This window comes from Piliocolobus tephrosceles, chromosome 2 (assembly GCF_002776525.5).
Source record: "Piliocolobus tephrosceles isolate RC106 chromosome 2, ASM277652v3, whole genome shotgun sequence".
Classification (NCBI taxonomy): Eukaryota; Metazoa; Chordata; class Mammalia; order Primates; family Cercopithecidae; genus Piliocolobus; species Piliocolobus tephrosceles.
In genome coordinates, this window is record NC_045435.1 from 162066041 (window position 1) to 162082035 (window position 15995).

Here is a 15995-nt window from a genome sequence, read left to right on the forward strand (position 1 = left end):
TGTGCCAACTTGACTGGGCTAATGGATGCCCATATAGTTGATAAAACATTATTTCTGGGTATGTCTGTGAGGATTTTTCTGAAAGAGACTAGCATTTGAATTGGTAGACTGAATAAAGAAAATCCACCCTCACTGTGGGTGGGTATCATCCAATGTGTTGAGGGCTGGAATGGAACAAAAGGCAGAGGAAGGGCAAATTCTTTCCCTTCTTCTTGAGCTGGGACATCCATCTTCTCCTGCCCTTGGACATTGGAACACCTCGTTCTCAGGCCTTTAGGCTCTGGAACCTACCCCAGCAGCCCCTCTGGTTCTGGTTCTTAGGCAAACAGACTTGGATTAAATTGCACCACTGACTTTCCTGGTTCTCTAGCTTGCAGATGGCAGACTGTGGGACTTCCCAGCCTCCATAATGACATAAGCCAATTTCCATAATCTCTTTCTATATATATCTATATAAATATATATCTATATATATGTACATATACATATATATATACACATACACGCACATACATATACATACACACACATATCCTATTGCTTCTGTTTCTCTGGAGAATCTTGATTAATATACAGGCCTAGAATAAGTGCCATCTATTTGGTGAGAATATCCCCAGATTTCTGCCTGCTGATGTTCTATATGAGCTATAGTCTGAACCACATGAATTAGCCCTGGTGGAGTCTTCAATGCTGCCATTTGATTCAGATGTGTGTTTTCTTTCCTCCCACCCAGGTTGTGTCTGGGTATCCCAGGGCAGAGGAGGGCCATGCAGTGGGGTGTTAATAGCCAACTGGACTTGGCTCTACCATTTACTGCCTTCTATAAGTCACTTACTCTCTCTGAGCCTTAGTTTCTATATCTGCAAATGGGAATTACAATGGCAACTTCATAGGGTTGCTCAGAGTATTAAAAAGCAACTTATATAAAGTCCTTGTCATAGTGTCCGTCACGTATATAGCTCTCAATTAATGGTATAATGTGATCATCCTTCTCCTCCTCCTCATTATCATCATTCTGTATATCCTCAAAGCATCTAATGGTCTGGAGCATGTATCAGATGCTCAATACAGGGCTGACTTAGCCACTAGGCCCGGTAGGCACCAAGCCTAGGGCCTATGATAATTTCAGGGGCCCAAGAAATATCTTATTTTTTTAATCAGAAGAAAAACATGGATATAATAGTAAGTATATAATAATGAATCCAGCCTAGATTATTGTCATCTTTATACCAATGTGGTCACAAAATATAATTTAAAATTTTTTTTTATACAGGGAGTGGCCCATGAAGACTGAAGTGCCTAAAGCTGGCCTGTGGATGTCATAATGAGATTCTGGTTCAGTAGACTTTAGTTAGGACGCCCATCTTTGGGGTTGCTGGTAACAGAACAACTCTCTCCAGGACAGAAACTTGCTAGAGCCTCACAGCCTAGTGCAGGGCTGGGCTAAGGAAATGTGGGCTACTCTTCAAAGACAGAGAAATCGTTCTGTCTTCCCCAGAAATTGAAGGTTTGCCATGTGACTGAAAGTTTCCTAAAATCTTACCACTTCCAGAAACTTAAACTTCCGTTAGAAATCTGGAAGAATAAAATCCAACAAAAATGAAGAGTCACCACTTGGCAAATATGATTTAGGAAGAAAGAGTCTGGGAAGTTTAAAACGTTGTTCCTTGGGCAAGGGTCAATAGCTTTACTGCGGTCAGAGCTAGAATTTTCCAGAACCTTTGGCACAGGGCTGCCTTACAAATACATGGCTGTTTAACTCCTGGAGTTCTTTCTGGCTATTTAATTTCATAAAGGGAGGCCCCCTATCAACATTTCCCCTGAAATTGCCTTTCATTTCCACAGGGAGAGCATGGTGCAAGCTGCAGGGAGAAGATGTACGAACCTGTATCCATCCACTGAGCTCCTTCCCTGGGATGAAAACCCCAGAGATTCGGAAGTCCCGCCATGCTCATGGCTTCACAGAGGTGATGTCATGGATTTGGGAGTGGACTCACCGATGGGGCTGTGCCTATGTTTTTTGGGAAGAATTTACCATCACACAAGGACTTTTTGGAAAGGGTTTTGATATGGAATCCTCTTTCCATTTGGAGATGCCTGGCTGGGATTTCCACCACCTCTGGCAATAATGTTAGTAACTAATATTTACAAAGTGCTTGCTATGTGATAAAGGCCTTCTGTACAGATTTAATCCTCATGAACACTTTGTGGGGATGCTATTTTTATCTGCAATAGAACTAAATGATCCATGTGATGGCCAATTAAAATACCCATGTCTGTTCTCATTGTCATGTCACTTTAGTTCTTTCAAAGTACACATTACTATAAAACAGAATGGATATAGAAACAATCATGGCTAATGTTCACTGAGTGCCTACTACTCGTCAGGTGTTTTGCATGAATACTATGTAAGCTTCAAAAAATTCTTTGATGTAGGTACTGTTAACATTTCTGCTTTACAGCCAAGTAAACTGAAACCAAGTCCAGTGAAGTCACTTGCTCAAGGTCAGATCTATTAAGTGGTAGAGCCAGGATTAGAAAGAAGCCAAGCAGTTTGCTCCTAAGCCATGGCTGACTCTCTGGTTCTTTTGCTCAAGTGCCTTCCCTCCTTTGTTCTTTCCTCTACTCTTCCTATTTTAGCACCTCACCATTACCATCTATTTATACAGGGTCACTCTCTCCAGGTCTGTTTGTTTACTACTTATCTATTTATCCCCCCATCTCTGATCACCATACCCATTCCCCCACCCTTCATAGGCTCCTGCTCTAACGAGTTTTGTGTAAAAATTTAAATAGGTGTGCCTTCTTATAAAATTTGTGGAATTGTTTTGTGCATGCTTGGGTTTTAATTTACATAAAAACCATTGTCCTATAAAACCTATTCTGGTTCTGACTTTTTCCATTTCAATCCATGCTTTTAAGTCTATCTTTGTTGAATTTATGTGTATCTAGTCCACAGCTTCTAACTGCTGCCTGGTGTTTTATTCTCCAGCACATTTGGCTTAACTACCCCTCCAATGATGGACCCCCAAGCTTAACTTCCTGTTATTAAAACTTATAACACTGTTGATAAGCATCTCATACTGGTTCCCTTATTAGATCTGTGCAAAATCTCTGGGATGTAAATATGGGAGTGGAATTGCCAGATTATAGACACAAATTCCCACAGTTTTAACAAATCCTACTAAATTGCTTTCCAAGAAAGTTGTACTAACTTAAAATCCCAGCAAGCAATGCACAGTGTTTCCAAATCCTCACATCTTCAACTCAACTATAAATCACCCACTTTTCTAATTTCTTCTACACAGATGGGTATAAAGCACTGTCTCATTTATAATTTAATTTGCATATATTGATTACTAGGGGGTAAGGATATTAACTCATTATTCATTTGGCTTCCTATTTTGTGAGTTGCCTATTCATATTCCCACCACCTAAAAATATTGAGTTTCCCACCTTTTTCTTGATAATTTAAAGCTCCCAATAGAGTTTAGCCTAGATATTAATCAACTATTAGTGTTACATATTACAATATCTCATTCCAGTCTGTCATTGATTTGTCAACTTTGTCTATGGTACACCTCGTTAAATCTCATGACTACCAAATTGTGATGTCTATCCATTTTCATGTGTGTGTGTGTGTGTGTGTGTGTTTGCTTTACGATTTCTGCTTTTGAGTATTTGATTGTAGATAGTAAATTACATTTTCTTCTATTAGGTTTGTAGTTTTACTTTTCCTATTACACATTTATTACATTTGGAATCTTTCAGCACAAAATAACTGTCCAGCTTATGGCAAGCCAATTTCCCCACACCACTCACTAAGCAATCTTCTTTCCCATTGCTCTGTGTACTACTCTGACTGTATATAAGTACCCATATATAGATGGTACCATCGGTATATTGGGTGCCATCTGTCTATTTCATTCCTATGCCTGTCCTATACTGTTGTTATTACTACAGCTGAGTAGAAAGTTTTACTATCTTCTTGGACTTAGCTATTTATGACACTGTATTCTTCCTTTAAAATTTTGGAATGGGGTCTTAAAAAATTGAGCTGTGTTTTGATTGGAATTGCATGGAATTTTTAATATTTATTTGGAAGGCTTAACATATGTACCATATTAAACTGTCAATGAATATGGTCTATCATTCCAATTACTCATATTTACATATATTTTCTTACAGAGAAAAAAAATATTCCGGGCAGATTTTGTTAAATTTGTCGATACTTTTTGGTTTTGTTCTTATTGTGTATACTATCCGATTTTTGATTATGTTTTTAGGTGATTTTTGAAAGTGTGATGAAATATTATTGATTTCTTGTGTTATTATCTTATTTATAACTGCCTATCCAAATTCTCTTAAAGTTGTAGTAGCTGGTTGTAAATTTTTTGTTACTTCTGTAAGGGGCACATTGTGTTCTATAAAATGATAGCTGTGTATTTTTTTATTTAGTTATTTTTTCACCTCTTTTTTTTTCTGGTCTTATAGCACAGACAAGGAACTTCCATGTCAGTTAAATGGTGCTGTAGACAGCAGAGCCTACATTCTTTGCCGCTATGTAGTAAGTCTTAATGGCATTGACCCTCCTGCCTCTTTCAGAGTCTGCAGATGGAAGCTTACAGGACTACAAGTTGTTTCTTTCGCTGTTCATATTTATTTGTTTGTTTTTTTTCTTATGGAAGCTTACCATTTTCATTGGGAAAATGGATATCATTTAAATTTTATTTTTAAAACATTGACCTCTAAGCAGCACAGTGTATTTGCCAAGAAGCCAAGAGGAGGAAAGTGTGAAGGAGGTACAAGAAAGGGCAAAGGACAAGAGACAATTTTCTTGTCTCTAGAGAGCTATGTTTCCATATTCACTTGACCATAGACTTTGTCCAAGTCTCTGTTTTTTTCTTTTTAGGGGAAAGTGGAATTCTGAGATTAAAAATATCTTTGGGTGAATTTGAATGATTAAACATCATTCATTCATTCAACATTTATATATTGAGTGCCAAGTGGCCAACATTGTGCTAAGCAAGGGATTTGATTTATTTCAAGTTTTCATTAGTCACTTGTTCCCATCAGAAAAATGGGCACCTACAAACTTGAAATCTTAAATGAGGCAAATACAGCTTTGTGAAAGTGAGCCATGGGAAGCAGAAGAACTTTCAAAGAAGGCAGACCATACAGCAAACGTGCTGCCCAATGGCACCAATTTGATATGGGGTAGAAGTGATGAAAGTTTTTAATACTTTGGTTTTCTTTCTTCAGAGCTCACTCTAGTCAGGAGTAGGGGAGACACATAACAACACAGCATGGTCGATACCCAGCTAGAGATATGAGCGAGACATGGTGGACACACAGAGGAGAAGAGGGTTAGCTCTGACTAGAGAGAGGTAGGGATAGCCTTGCTGAGGAGTTGAAGTCAAGTTAGGCCTTGAAGGGTGATAGGAGGCTTGGAGAACACTTGTGTGTATGGAATTATGGGATTACACTTTATCTTATTATTTTTGAGACAAGGTCTTACTCTGTCACCAAGTCTGGAGTGCAGCAGCACGATCATGGCTCACTGCAGCCTCAACCTCCTGGGCTCAAGCAATCCTCCTGCCTCAGCCTTCAAAGCAGCTGGGATTACAGGCACATGCCACCATACTTGGCATATTTAAAGTTTTTTTTTTTTAATTTTTAAATTAAAACAGTTTTTTTTTTGGTAGAGATGGAATCTCCCTGTGTCGCCCAGGCTGGTCTCAAACTTTTCAGTATATGCCTACACACAAAAACACACACTCACACACCTACTCCCTCATAAGACATGTATACAGGCAATAGGGCCAACTTAGAGTTCAGATGGGTGACTTTGTGAACAAGTGACTGGAAGGTAGAGCTAGCACAACTTGTCAAGGTCCTAATTGTGTTTTGGAAAATAAAGGCTGGGAAACATGACCTTGGCACCAAAATCTCACAAATCACCACGAAAGAACTTACTCATGTAACCAAATACTATCTGTTCCCTCAAAACCTATGGAAATAAAAAAATTAAAAAACAAACAAACAAACAAAACAGACTAGATGCTTGCCTCTTGACTCCCAACTTGAGGGTCGAGGAGCAGAGAGTGTGGTGGCGAGATTTGAGCCTAGGTCTTGTCCTACTTCTCACTTCTGCTGCTGTAGGAAGAATGACTGTCTTCTGGAGAAGTTGGGAGTCACTATAAGGTGTCTGGGGGATTCTGAGAATTTCTGAGAAGCAGGAGCTGCCTTGTGGCAAAGGGAGCCCCTCCTGATGCAGACTGGCATTTCTGTGTCCTGTTCAAGCAGTTCCAGAGAGATCCAGACATTGGTGGGTGCCTTGCTTGAAAAGAATTGCTTTCAGATGGGGTTGCTGACCTCCAGATTGCTATGAAACTTATCAGGATGCTGGTAGAAACCCCAAAGCACCTCAGTCTCTGATTCAAACCTAGCTTCAGAGGACCAATCTATATTAAGTATATGAGTATGTGTAGAGCCAGGCTTTGATCACAATGGTCTGAGTTTGAAGCCCAATTGTCCCACCTATAGATGGATGATCACGAGCAAATAACTTAACTTTTCTGAACCTCTTTTCTCATCTGTAAAAAGGGCGAAGAGTACTTATGTTGTAGAGCTGTCAAGAGGATCAAATGAAGTACCTTGCATATTTCCTGAAACATGGCAAATTCTTAATAAATGATAGCTAGCTGGATGTCAAAAGAAAAAGCTGCAGAGAAAAGGTGGTGCTTGAAAGATGAATAGATGTTTGCTAGGCAGCTATGCTGGCAGGGCTTCCGAGTGGGAGGGAGCAGTTGAACAAAGGCCCCAAGGTGTGAAATAGCCTGATGTTTCAGGAAGCTATAAGTGGTTTGGTTTGGCTGGAGCATAATGTAGGGGAGAAGAGGGACATGCATTGTTTGTGGCACACACATAGATGGTTAATTATAGATAGACTTAAGTGGTTCTCTAATTGCCTCGTGTATGTGTCTGGTCATCTGGAGAAGATAGCTATTTCCCTGTTGCTGGAGGTTCCTGTCTCATGGTCAGCTTGGTGGCTAGAACAGGCCGGGTGTCCTTGAGAAGGACTGTCTCTTCACATTCTGAGTTTAGCCATCAGCACAGTAAGCCGTGGCTGAAAAGAGGTTTAGTTTGGGGTATTCCACCTGTATACCTGTCCCTGAGACACTCCAGCCCACTCCCAGCCAGAGCCTTCTACTCCCTCTTTGCAAACTGGAGGCAGGTTGCAGTTTGGAGCATCGCTTGACCTCACTACTTTTTCAGCCACTGCCCACCATCTAGTCCCAAGGCCAATATAACTAGTTTTGATTTTCTTTTGTAGCAACGTTCCAATCCTAGTACCACTTCTGTATTTGGGTTCAGTCAGATAGGTGGAGCCACTGTGCATGTCACAGGAAAAGGGATTTACTATAAGAATTAGACATTACACAATTGCGAAAAACATTTGGGAAGTGAAGATTCATGTTATGGGCTGAATTGTTGTCCCTCCTCAAATTCATATGTTGAAGTCCTAACCCCAGTACTTCAGTATCTGACTGTATTTGGAGACGGGGTCTTTAAAGAGGCAATTAAGGTCAAATAAGTCACTAACATGGGCCTTAATCTGACTGATGTCTTTATAAGAAGAAGAAGATATCAGGACAGACACATGCAGAGGAGAATACAGCCATCTAGAACCAAGGTGAGAGGCCTCTAAAGAAACTAATGCTACTGATACTTTGGTCATGAACTTCTAGGCTCCAGATCATGAGAAAACCAATTTCTACTGTTTATGCTAACCAATCTGTGGTACTTTGTGCTGTCAGCCCTAACAAACTAATGCAGTTTAAAGGGGAATTTGGAGAATGATAGAGTCACCATCCATCCTCCTCAAGCCCTGACAAGGATGGGCAAGTTGGAACTTGCAGGAGAATTTGAGAAGTCAGGCAGGTCCAAATGTTGAAGTGGAAATGTGAGGTGGGATTCATGAAAAGGTATGTGGGAAGCTGTTGAATCTCTGCAGCTGCTATTTCTGTGGTAACCAGGCATCTGGTAGTGGGTGTGGAACCACTGTTGGTGATTAGAGCTAGAAAGGGGATGAGAACAAATTGAAACTCATCAGGCACCTCTCTGTCTTTCTGTTACATTTCCGACTTCAAAGACTTTTAGAGAGAAACAGTTACTGCTTCACTTCCACTTCCCAAGTCTTGTGAAAGTTCTACTTTTAGCCGACTTGAACTTGGAGCCGTAGACAAAAGGAGATTCTGAGCTTTCAACTTGACCCAGTTCACAATAGAATGGTGAAGCTCATTAACCCTTTGCGATGCTCTGGAAAAGAGAGAGAGAGCGCCACTCTAAGATCTAACAGGTTGCATAAATACCGAAAACTATGATCCTCATTATTTACACATTAAAGGCTCTTAGAAATCTTGCTGAAAGAAACCCATTTAATTTTGATCAAGCTTTTCCCAAATGTCTTTGACTACTCAGCCTTCTTTCTCCTGAGCATAGCAATATTAACAACCTGAAAGCTTCAGAATGGATGTTGGCAACTGCTCCTTGATGGCAGCCCTGTCAATCAGTTATCCACTATGCTGTTCAACCCCCTTTATGTCCATGCCCCACCTCTTAGGTAGCAGTTCCTCCCTCAGAGGGATCTTCTACCCAAGAGTTCTCTTTTGCCTCCTCTTGCTAGATAGCTTCTGTCCTACCTGAGGGCTATACAGCCTCAACCCTAAACCTAAAGCCCACCCTATTCTCCCAGCAACCCACAGCATGTTGCATGAGACAGGGCAGAACAGTGATGGGCAGGTCAGGTTCAAGCAATTATCCCACCTCAACCTCCTGAGTAGTTTGGATGACAGACATGTGATACCATGCCCAGCTAATTTTTAGTAGAGATGGGGTTTCACCAGGTTGGCCAGGCTGGTCTCGATCTCCTGACCTCAAACGATCTGCCCGCTTGGACTTCTCAAAGTGCTGGACTTATAGATGTGAGCCACCATGCTCAGCCAAAAGACAAACATATTTCTAACAAGTTTGCAGCCATTGGTTAACTTGACAGGGCTTTAAATAGCTGTTATGGGGAAAGCACTGAGAAGTCTAAAAAGAGTGCATTCCATTTCTTGCCTTCTGCACCCCCACTCCCAGGGGTCAGTGGGCAGAGGAGCTATAATTACACCTCAAGTGGTTTTAATGACATAGGAGAGAATTCTGACGCCTTAGGTTGGAATAAAAGCAGGCGCCTATCTTCAGTTGGGCATAGTTCACAAATCTCTCAGCTTTCTTCAGATAAAAACAGTCTTGAGAATTCCTGAGAGACAAGATTCCCTAGAGGGGGCCAAGAAACGGAAATAGATGCATTTATTTTAAGCAGCTCATAACTTTGGTCTTCAAGGCCACCTCTTTTCTACCATTCAACTCTGTGTAAATTAGGGCTTTGAAGAACCGGAGGTATTTTAGATCACTTTCCATAATCCTGGGGAAAACTGCTCTGTGGATGAACATTTTCAGCTTATTCCTGAGGAGCCAGTTTTCTCAGAAATGCTCTGTGTGTGTGTGTGTGTGTGTGCGTTTTCGCGGGGGAGGGTGTCTAAGTGGTCACCCTGGCTCAAAATCACACCTCCAGCTTTCTCATTGTCCTGGTTCTCCTGCTGTGGGGATGATCAGGAAAGCCAGTCACCTTAGGGACTCCAATGAAGAGGTGGAAGAGGAGAACATTGTGAAGCTAGGTTTCTAGCCTCTGATTCCCTCCCCGAGGCCAGTTCTGTCTGGAGCACAAACACTGGCCAAGTGGATGCATATTCCCAAGAACCAGCAGAGGGAGCTTGGAATGGAAGCCAAGAGCCTCCAAGGGCCTCAAATGGGAGCATAAGCAACTCTGATTTCCATCTGTTTCTCTCTGTTTATGACACCAAACAAATAACAAAGGACCTCCTTGAAGTTGTAGGTGGATTTATGCTCCTCAGTTGATCAGAGGCACCTGTTCTTTGGGCAGCCAGCTTCCTGCAGAGAACCACAGCTTTAATGAGGGGCAATCTACTACCTTACCTCCTTGCTGTGAGACTCCCCTGTCCAAACCCCATGTGTAGAAAGCCTTGGGGGAGTGGGAGCAGCTGCTCCCACAGTGAAGACACCTAGTGTGCTGTCAAGACCAGACAACTGGGGAATAAGATGGCCTCTCAATAAGTTTGTTCTGGTAGAAATATTTTCCAGGACCAACTGAACAGGGCCAGGTGAGAAAGGCTCAGACCCTCATGGGAAGGGATGACAACTTAGCTAACAGGATGGGCTTTCTGACCTTTGAGGGTAGATCAACACACAGGGAGAAGTTCAAGAAAACTTTCGGGACAGAGCTTTATTGCTACTTATTTCATTTTTGAGGTGTAATGCATACCATAAAAGGTATACAATGCACAAATCTTGAGCTACAGCTTGATGACTGCAGTCATGCATCATTAATGACAGGAATATGTTCTGAGAAATGCATTGACAGGCAAATTTGTTGTTGCATGAACATCATAGAGTTCATGCAACAAACCTAGATGGTGGAGCCTACTACATACCTAAGCTGTATAATATAGCTTGTTGCTCCTAGGCTACAAACCTGTACAGCATGGTACTGTATTGAATACTGTAGGCAACTGCAACACAATGGTATCTGTGTTTCTATGCATATCTAAACATAGAAAAGGTAATGTATTACACTATGACATTACAATGGTACTACGTCAGTAGGTGATTGAAAATTATCAATTTCATTACAATCCTATGGGATCACTGTTGTATATGTGATCAATTGTTGACCATAATGTAATTCTGTGATGTGTGTGTGTGTTTACCTATGTAGACACCCATGTGACACCATACAGATCAAAATATTGGGCATTTCCAGCACTCTCGAAGTTTTCTTTGTGCCACTTCCCGGTGAGCACCAACTCTCCCAAGATAATCACCATTTTCACTTCTTTCACCATGGATAAGTTTTGCAGGTTGTTGAACTCATATATTATGCTCATTTTTGTGCCTAATTTCTTTACCCCAATATGATGTCTGTGTGGTTATCCATGTTGTGTTGGACACTAGTAGTTAATTCTGTCTTAATGGTGGGTAGTATTCCATTCCATGAATATACCACAATTTGTTTATCCATTCTCCTAATGATGGATATTTTGATTGTTAACAATTTTTGGCTATTATAAATGAAGCTCTATGAACACACATTCTTTTTTTTAAATTATACTTTAAGTTCTGGGATACATGTGCAGAATGTGCAGGCTTGTTACGTAGGTATATATGTGCCATGGTGATTCGCTGCATCCGTCAACCTGTCATCTACATTAGGTACTTCTCTCAATGCTATTCTCCCCCCCCCACCCCACCTCCTGAACATACATTCTTATACAAGTATTTGTGAGGACATATGCACTCATTTCTGTTGGGTATATGTTGAGAAATGGAAACACTGGTTACAGGGTACATTTATGTTTAGCTTTAGTCAATACTGCCTAACAGTTTTGTAAAGTGTTGAGCCAATTTCCACTCCTGCCAGCAATGAGGGGAATCATACTGGAGAGCTTTTAAACCAAAATAGTTGCAGCCACACCTCTAGCCTGACGCCATACTGTTTTTCTGGTTCTTCTGTAGGATCCATTCAGGACAACATGCTGCTTTGGCTGTGTCTAGAGTCATGAATAGGGGGCTATCTGAGCAGGACTTAGAGTATAGTCTGAATTTAAGGCTGAGGTGAGTCCTTGGTCAGTGATAGGAATCAGTCTGTGATTAAGGAAAGAATAAGACCACCTTCTGATCCTTTTTGCAATGGTTAGTGCTCTTCACTTGTGATGTTGATTATGACGGTGGCAGTGGATACCACTTACTGAGCTCTTAGCATGGGCCACTGTCTCCTTCAGTCCTCACAATGATCAGATTTGGTAGATAATATTATTATTATTTAGAAATTGAAAAAATCCAAGGCTCAGCAAGGTTAGCTAGCACACTCCAGGCATGCAGCTGGTAGGTGGAAGGGTTGGGATTCATATTCTCAGCTATAAAACTCTTGCTTTTCTTTCCTTTAGTAATGTTACTTATTCTTTGAAAACAGATATTGGGCACAAATTCAAAAGGATACAAATAGGGAATACAAAGAAGAGCAAGTTATTCTTCCAGCTCCTCCTCTACCCATTTCTTCTTCCCAGAGTCAACCACCATTAACAGCCTCTTGTGTGTGCTTCCAGAGACGGTCTGTGCATTTACAAACATAGACGGAGATTTAGAATGGTATTTTTCCCTGACTCACTGTCCTGAAACTTGCTGTCTTCATTTAACAAAATATGTCAGATAGCTTTTCGTTTTGGTATACAAAAATGACCTCTTTTTCACAGCTGTACTAATTTATTTAAGTGTTCCTCTTTTGATGACCATTTAGGTCGTTTCTGATTCTTTGTTATTGTGAACCTGCTGCCACAAATATCTTTGTATGTATGCCACATTTCACATGTCTAGTATATTCATTTGATAAGTATTTAGAAGTAGAATTGCTGGGTCAAAGAGTGTGTGTATCTCATCCTCCATAAATATTGCCAACCTGCCCTCCAAATGGCAAAACCAGTGGATTAGGCTCAGAAAGTCCAGGAGATATCAGATCTCAGCGAATTTAAGTACTCATCATCACCCCATTAAGAGGCTTGGCACCCATGTTTTCTGAATGTGTGAATGAAAGAACCCTTCCTCTCAGCAAACACTGCAGGCCTCCCTGCATGCTTCTTGCATCACCGCTATTCCTTCACTTCTCTCTGATGGCTTTGCCCTTGTGATGTTTTCTCCCAGGTTAGACAGAATGATCTGAGGACAGGAACTTATTTTCCACCTTTGTCCATTACATTTCAGCTTGACAGTGTGAGGCTGAGGTTTCTAGGTGAGTGTGTGACTGTTACTGAATTATTACTATGTAAAAAGACAATTTTATCAGGCGTTTGGTGCTTTTTCTACTCACCACTCAAACTTCTTAAATTCTCCCAGACCAGGGGCAGGATTAGTCTCAAAGGCAATGTTAGGAGTGAACCCTGAGGGAGGAACCATCTGTGAATAAGAATAAATTGAGCCACTGATAGTGGGATTTCAGGCACTGTATTGAGTACACGTCAGAGGCACTTGGGGTGTGGGGGCTTCTCAAACCTCACCTGCAAATGGTTTTCTATATGCGTAGTTTCATTTTCATCCCCTTTTCCATCCTGAACCCCTAAATAAAGCAGGTAGAAGAGATGCCTCCATTTCTAGGACAAAAGGCTCCTGCCAACCGCAGTCCTCATTTACATTTTGTTGACTTATTAAAGTGAGATCCAAATGTTTCATTGCTCTCAATTACATTTATTAATGGAAGCTAAAAGCCTCTGAGGGTGAAGCTTGTTGGAACATATGGTCAACCTTCCATCTCTGAGAGCCTGGGGCAGAAGAGCACAGGGAAGCAGTGCACTGGGATTTTAATAACCATTTGGTTTCCCCTCCCCCTCCCCCAAATAATTAAATAAAAAGGGCTTTTCTTCTAACCTTGTGAGGGTGAATTTGCCAGTAAATCAGAAAAAAAAAATCAAAGGAAATCTAGAAGATATATTCAAATCATAGTAATAATGTCTGCAGACATAAACTTCAGAGATGTAACTTTGCTTTGTTCTCAAACTGTCTTCCTTCAACTTTGCTGTATTTCTCAGTAGTTTTGATACTTGGTTAGACAAGGGTTGTGGATATTGAGAGCCATAAAAGGCCCCATCATTGCCTAGTTCACAGATGAGGAAACTGAGTGTAAGAAACGGAAGGAACATGCCCAGGGTCACTATGACAAGAAGGTAAAGTGACAGTGAGGCTGATGGATTGGGGTAGCTAGGGCCTTTTTGGGAGGAGGTGAGTTTGGGCTTTGATTTGAAGATAGAATTTGGCTGTGTGAAGAGTAGGGAGAAGGTGCTGAAGTAGGAGACACTGATGTGAAAAGGTTTGAAAAGATGTGAGCTTGTGTCAGGATATTTGTGTTGGGGATAGAAGAAAGAACATATAAGGATTTTGAATGAAGAAGCTAGAGGCCAAGAGAAATGATGGTATTCTGATGATGAGGTGGAGAAGAGCCAACATTCATTGACTCCTTCATAATAACCTCATGAGCAGAATTTCTCAACCTTGGCACTGTTGATGGTTGGGGCTGGATAATTCTTTGTTGTGGGAGTTGTCCTGTGCATGGTAGGATGTTAGCAGCATCCTCAGGCTTCTATCTAGTAGCCAATGCCATTCTCTTCCTAATTTTGACAACCAAAAATGTCTCCAGACAATGCCAAATGTCCCCTGCTGGGAACCATTACCCCATGAAGTAGGGATATTACAATCCCCTCCCTACAAGTAAGGGAACTGAGTCTCAGGAACTTCCCCAGGGTCCCTCAGCTAAAAAATGTTGCAACTAGGTTTCGAACCAGAGCAGTCTGTAGAACCTGCATTCTTCACCAGGGTGAGGCTGGATAAATAGGTAATAGAAAATTAATTACAGCTAGGAAGTGAAGAGTAAAGGCTGCTGAAGCCAGTCCCCCATCAGTGCTCATAGAATGGGCTGGGTAGCAGGGCAGGCAGAGCCCAGCACAATAGGAAGTGGAAACTGGTTAACTACAATTCTCTGAGGCCAATGACTCTCTGAATATTAAAAAGTCAAAGATGGAAAACATTTATCTTGCCTTAAAGCTAGGCTCCCAGGCTCCAGGGGATCAGTTATGGATATGTTGTGATATTTCAGAAGTGATTACCCAGCATGCTTTGGATTAAAATGCATTTTGTGGTTAAAAAGTTGATAGGCTAAAAAAAAAAAAAAAAAAAAAAAAAATTCTAAATCTAGAGATGGTGTTTGCTTCTCCCGAAATCTAATTCATGCCTCACACTGCCACTATAAAATCTATTGATCTGTCAGTTTGTCTCACATTGGAATAATGTAAAGTAAATTTATAAACTCGAACATCAGGTGAATCATCAGTTAAAAAACATGTTGCTTCTCAAGGCATCTTCCCTGCCTTTTCCATCTGGTTTCATGTTGCTGGTTACCATTCATTTATTTATTTAACAAATATGATCTTGTGAATTGAATGATATTAAATTTGGACCTGGGGATATATAGTTGAGATACAGACTCTGCCCTCTGAGAACTCACAGTCTGCTAATCTGTCTAGGGCAAGCACAGGCATCATAGGACAGTCTCAAGACGAGATGACAGGACTAGGGCAAAGGAAGAGTGTGAGGCACTCCAGGTAGTGGACAGAGTATATGAAAACGCCTGGAGGCATGGTAGCTTGGAGTTTTGGAGGAATTGCATGTCATTTAACAAGGCTTCAAGGGAGAGTGTAGGTAAGAGCACAGCTTGGATTACAGCCAAGTTGCATCCCACACGGCCCTCTTTTCTTTCCCTTCTGGCCTTTGTTTCTGTTTTGTGGATCCCCAGTTCACCACCTAGCACTTTGCCACTTTTCAAGTGTCAATTTACCTCTCCAGAAAGCCTTTCTTAAGTACTGCCTGTTCCCTGCCCCCACTTTGACTTCTCATGACTCTCAGGGTTCATACCCTTATTTTGGTAATCATCCATTTTTATCAATAGTTGAGGTGCTTTGAAGGCAGGAGTTGTGTCTTATAGTTCTCTGGTTTCCTAGCAGAACTTTAAGAAATGGCTGGTACTCAACAAACATTTCATTGCTCGTTTGTTTTGAAATATCAGATCATCACCTTGAAGACCTGGTATTGTTCATTCTGGGCAAATTTGACTGAATTTCTACCTCTGTCTCTGCATGGCATCACTTACCACTCTTTCCTGGGTTTACTCCCACTTCGTTGGTTGGTCCTTCTTAGTATCTTGTGAGACTTTCTCTGCATCTGTAAGCTCTGGTGTTCCCTAGGTTCTGATTTGGTATCTGATATCTTTACAGTCTACACTGCCTGGCCAATGTTTTTGTTTAATGTTTTTAATCATCATAAACTTGCAG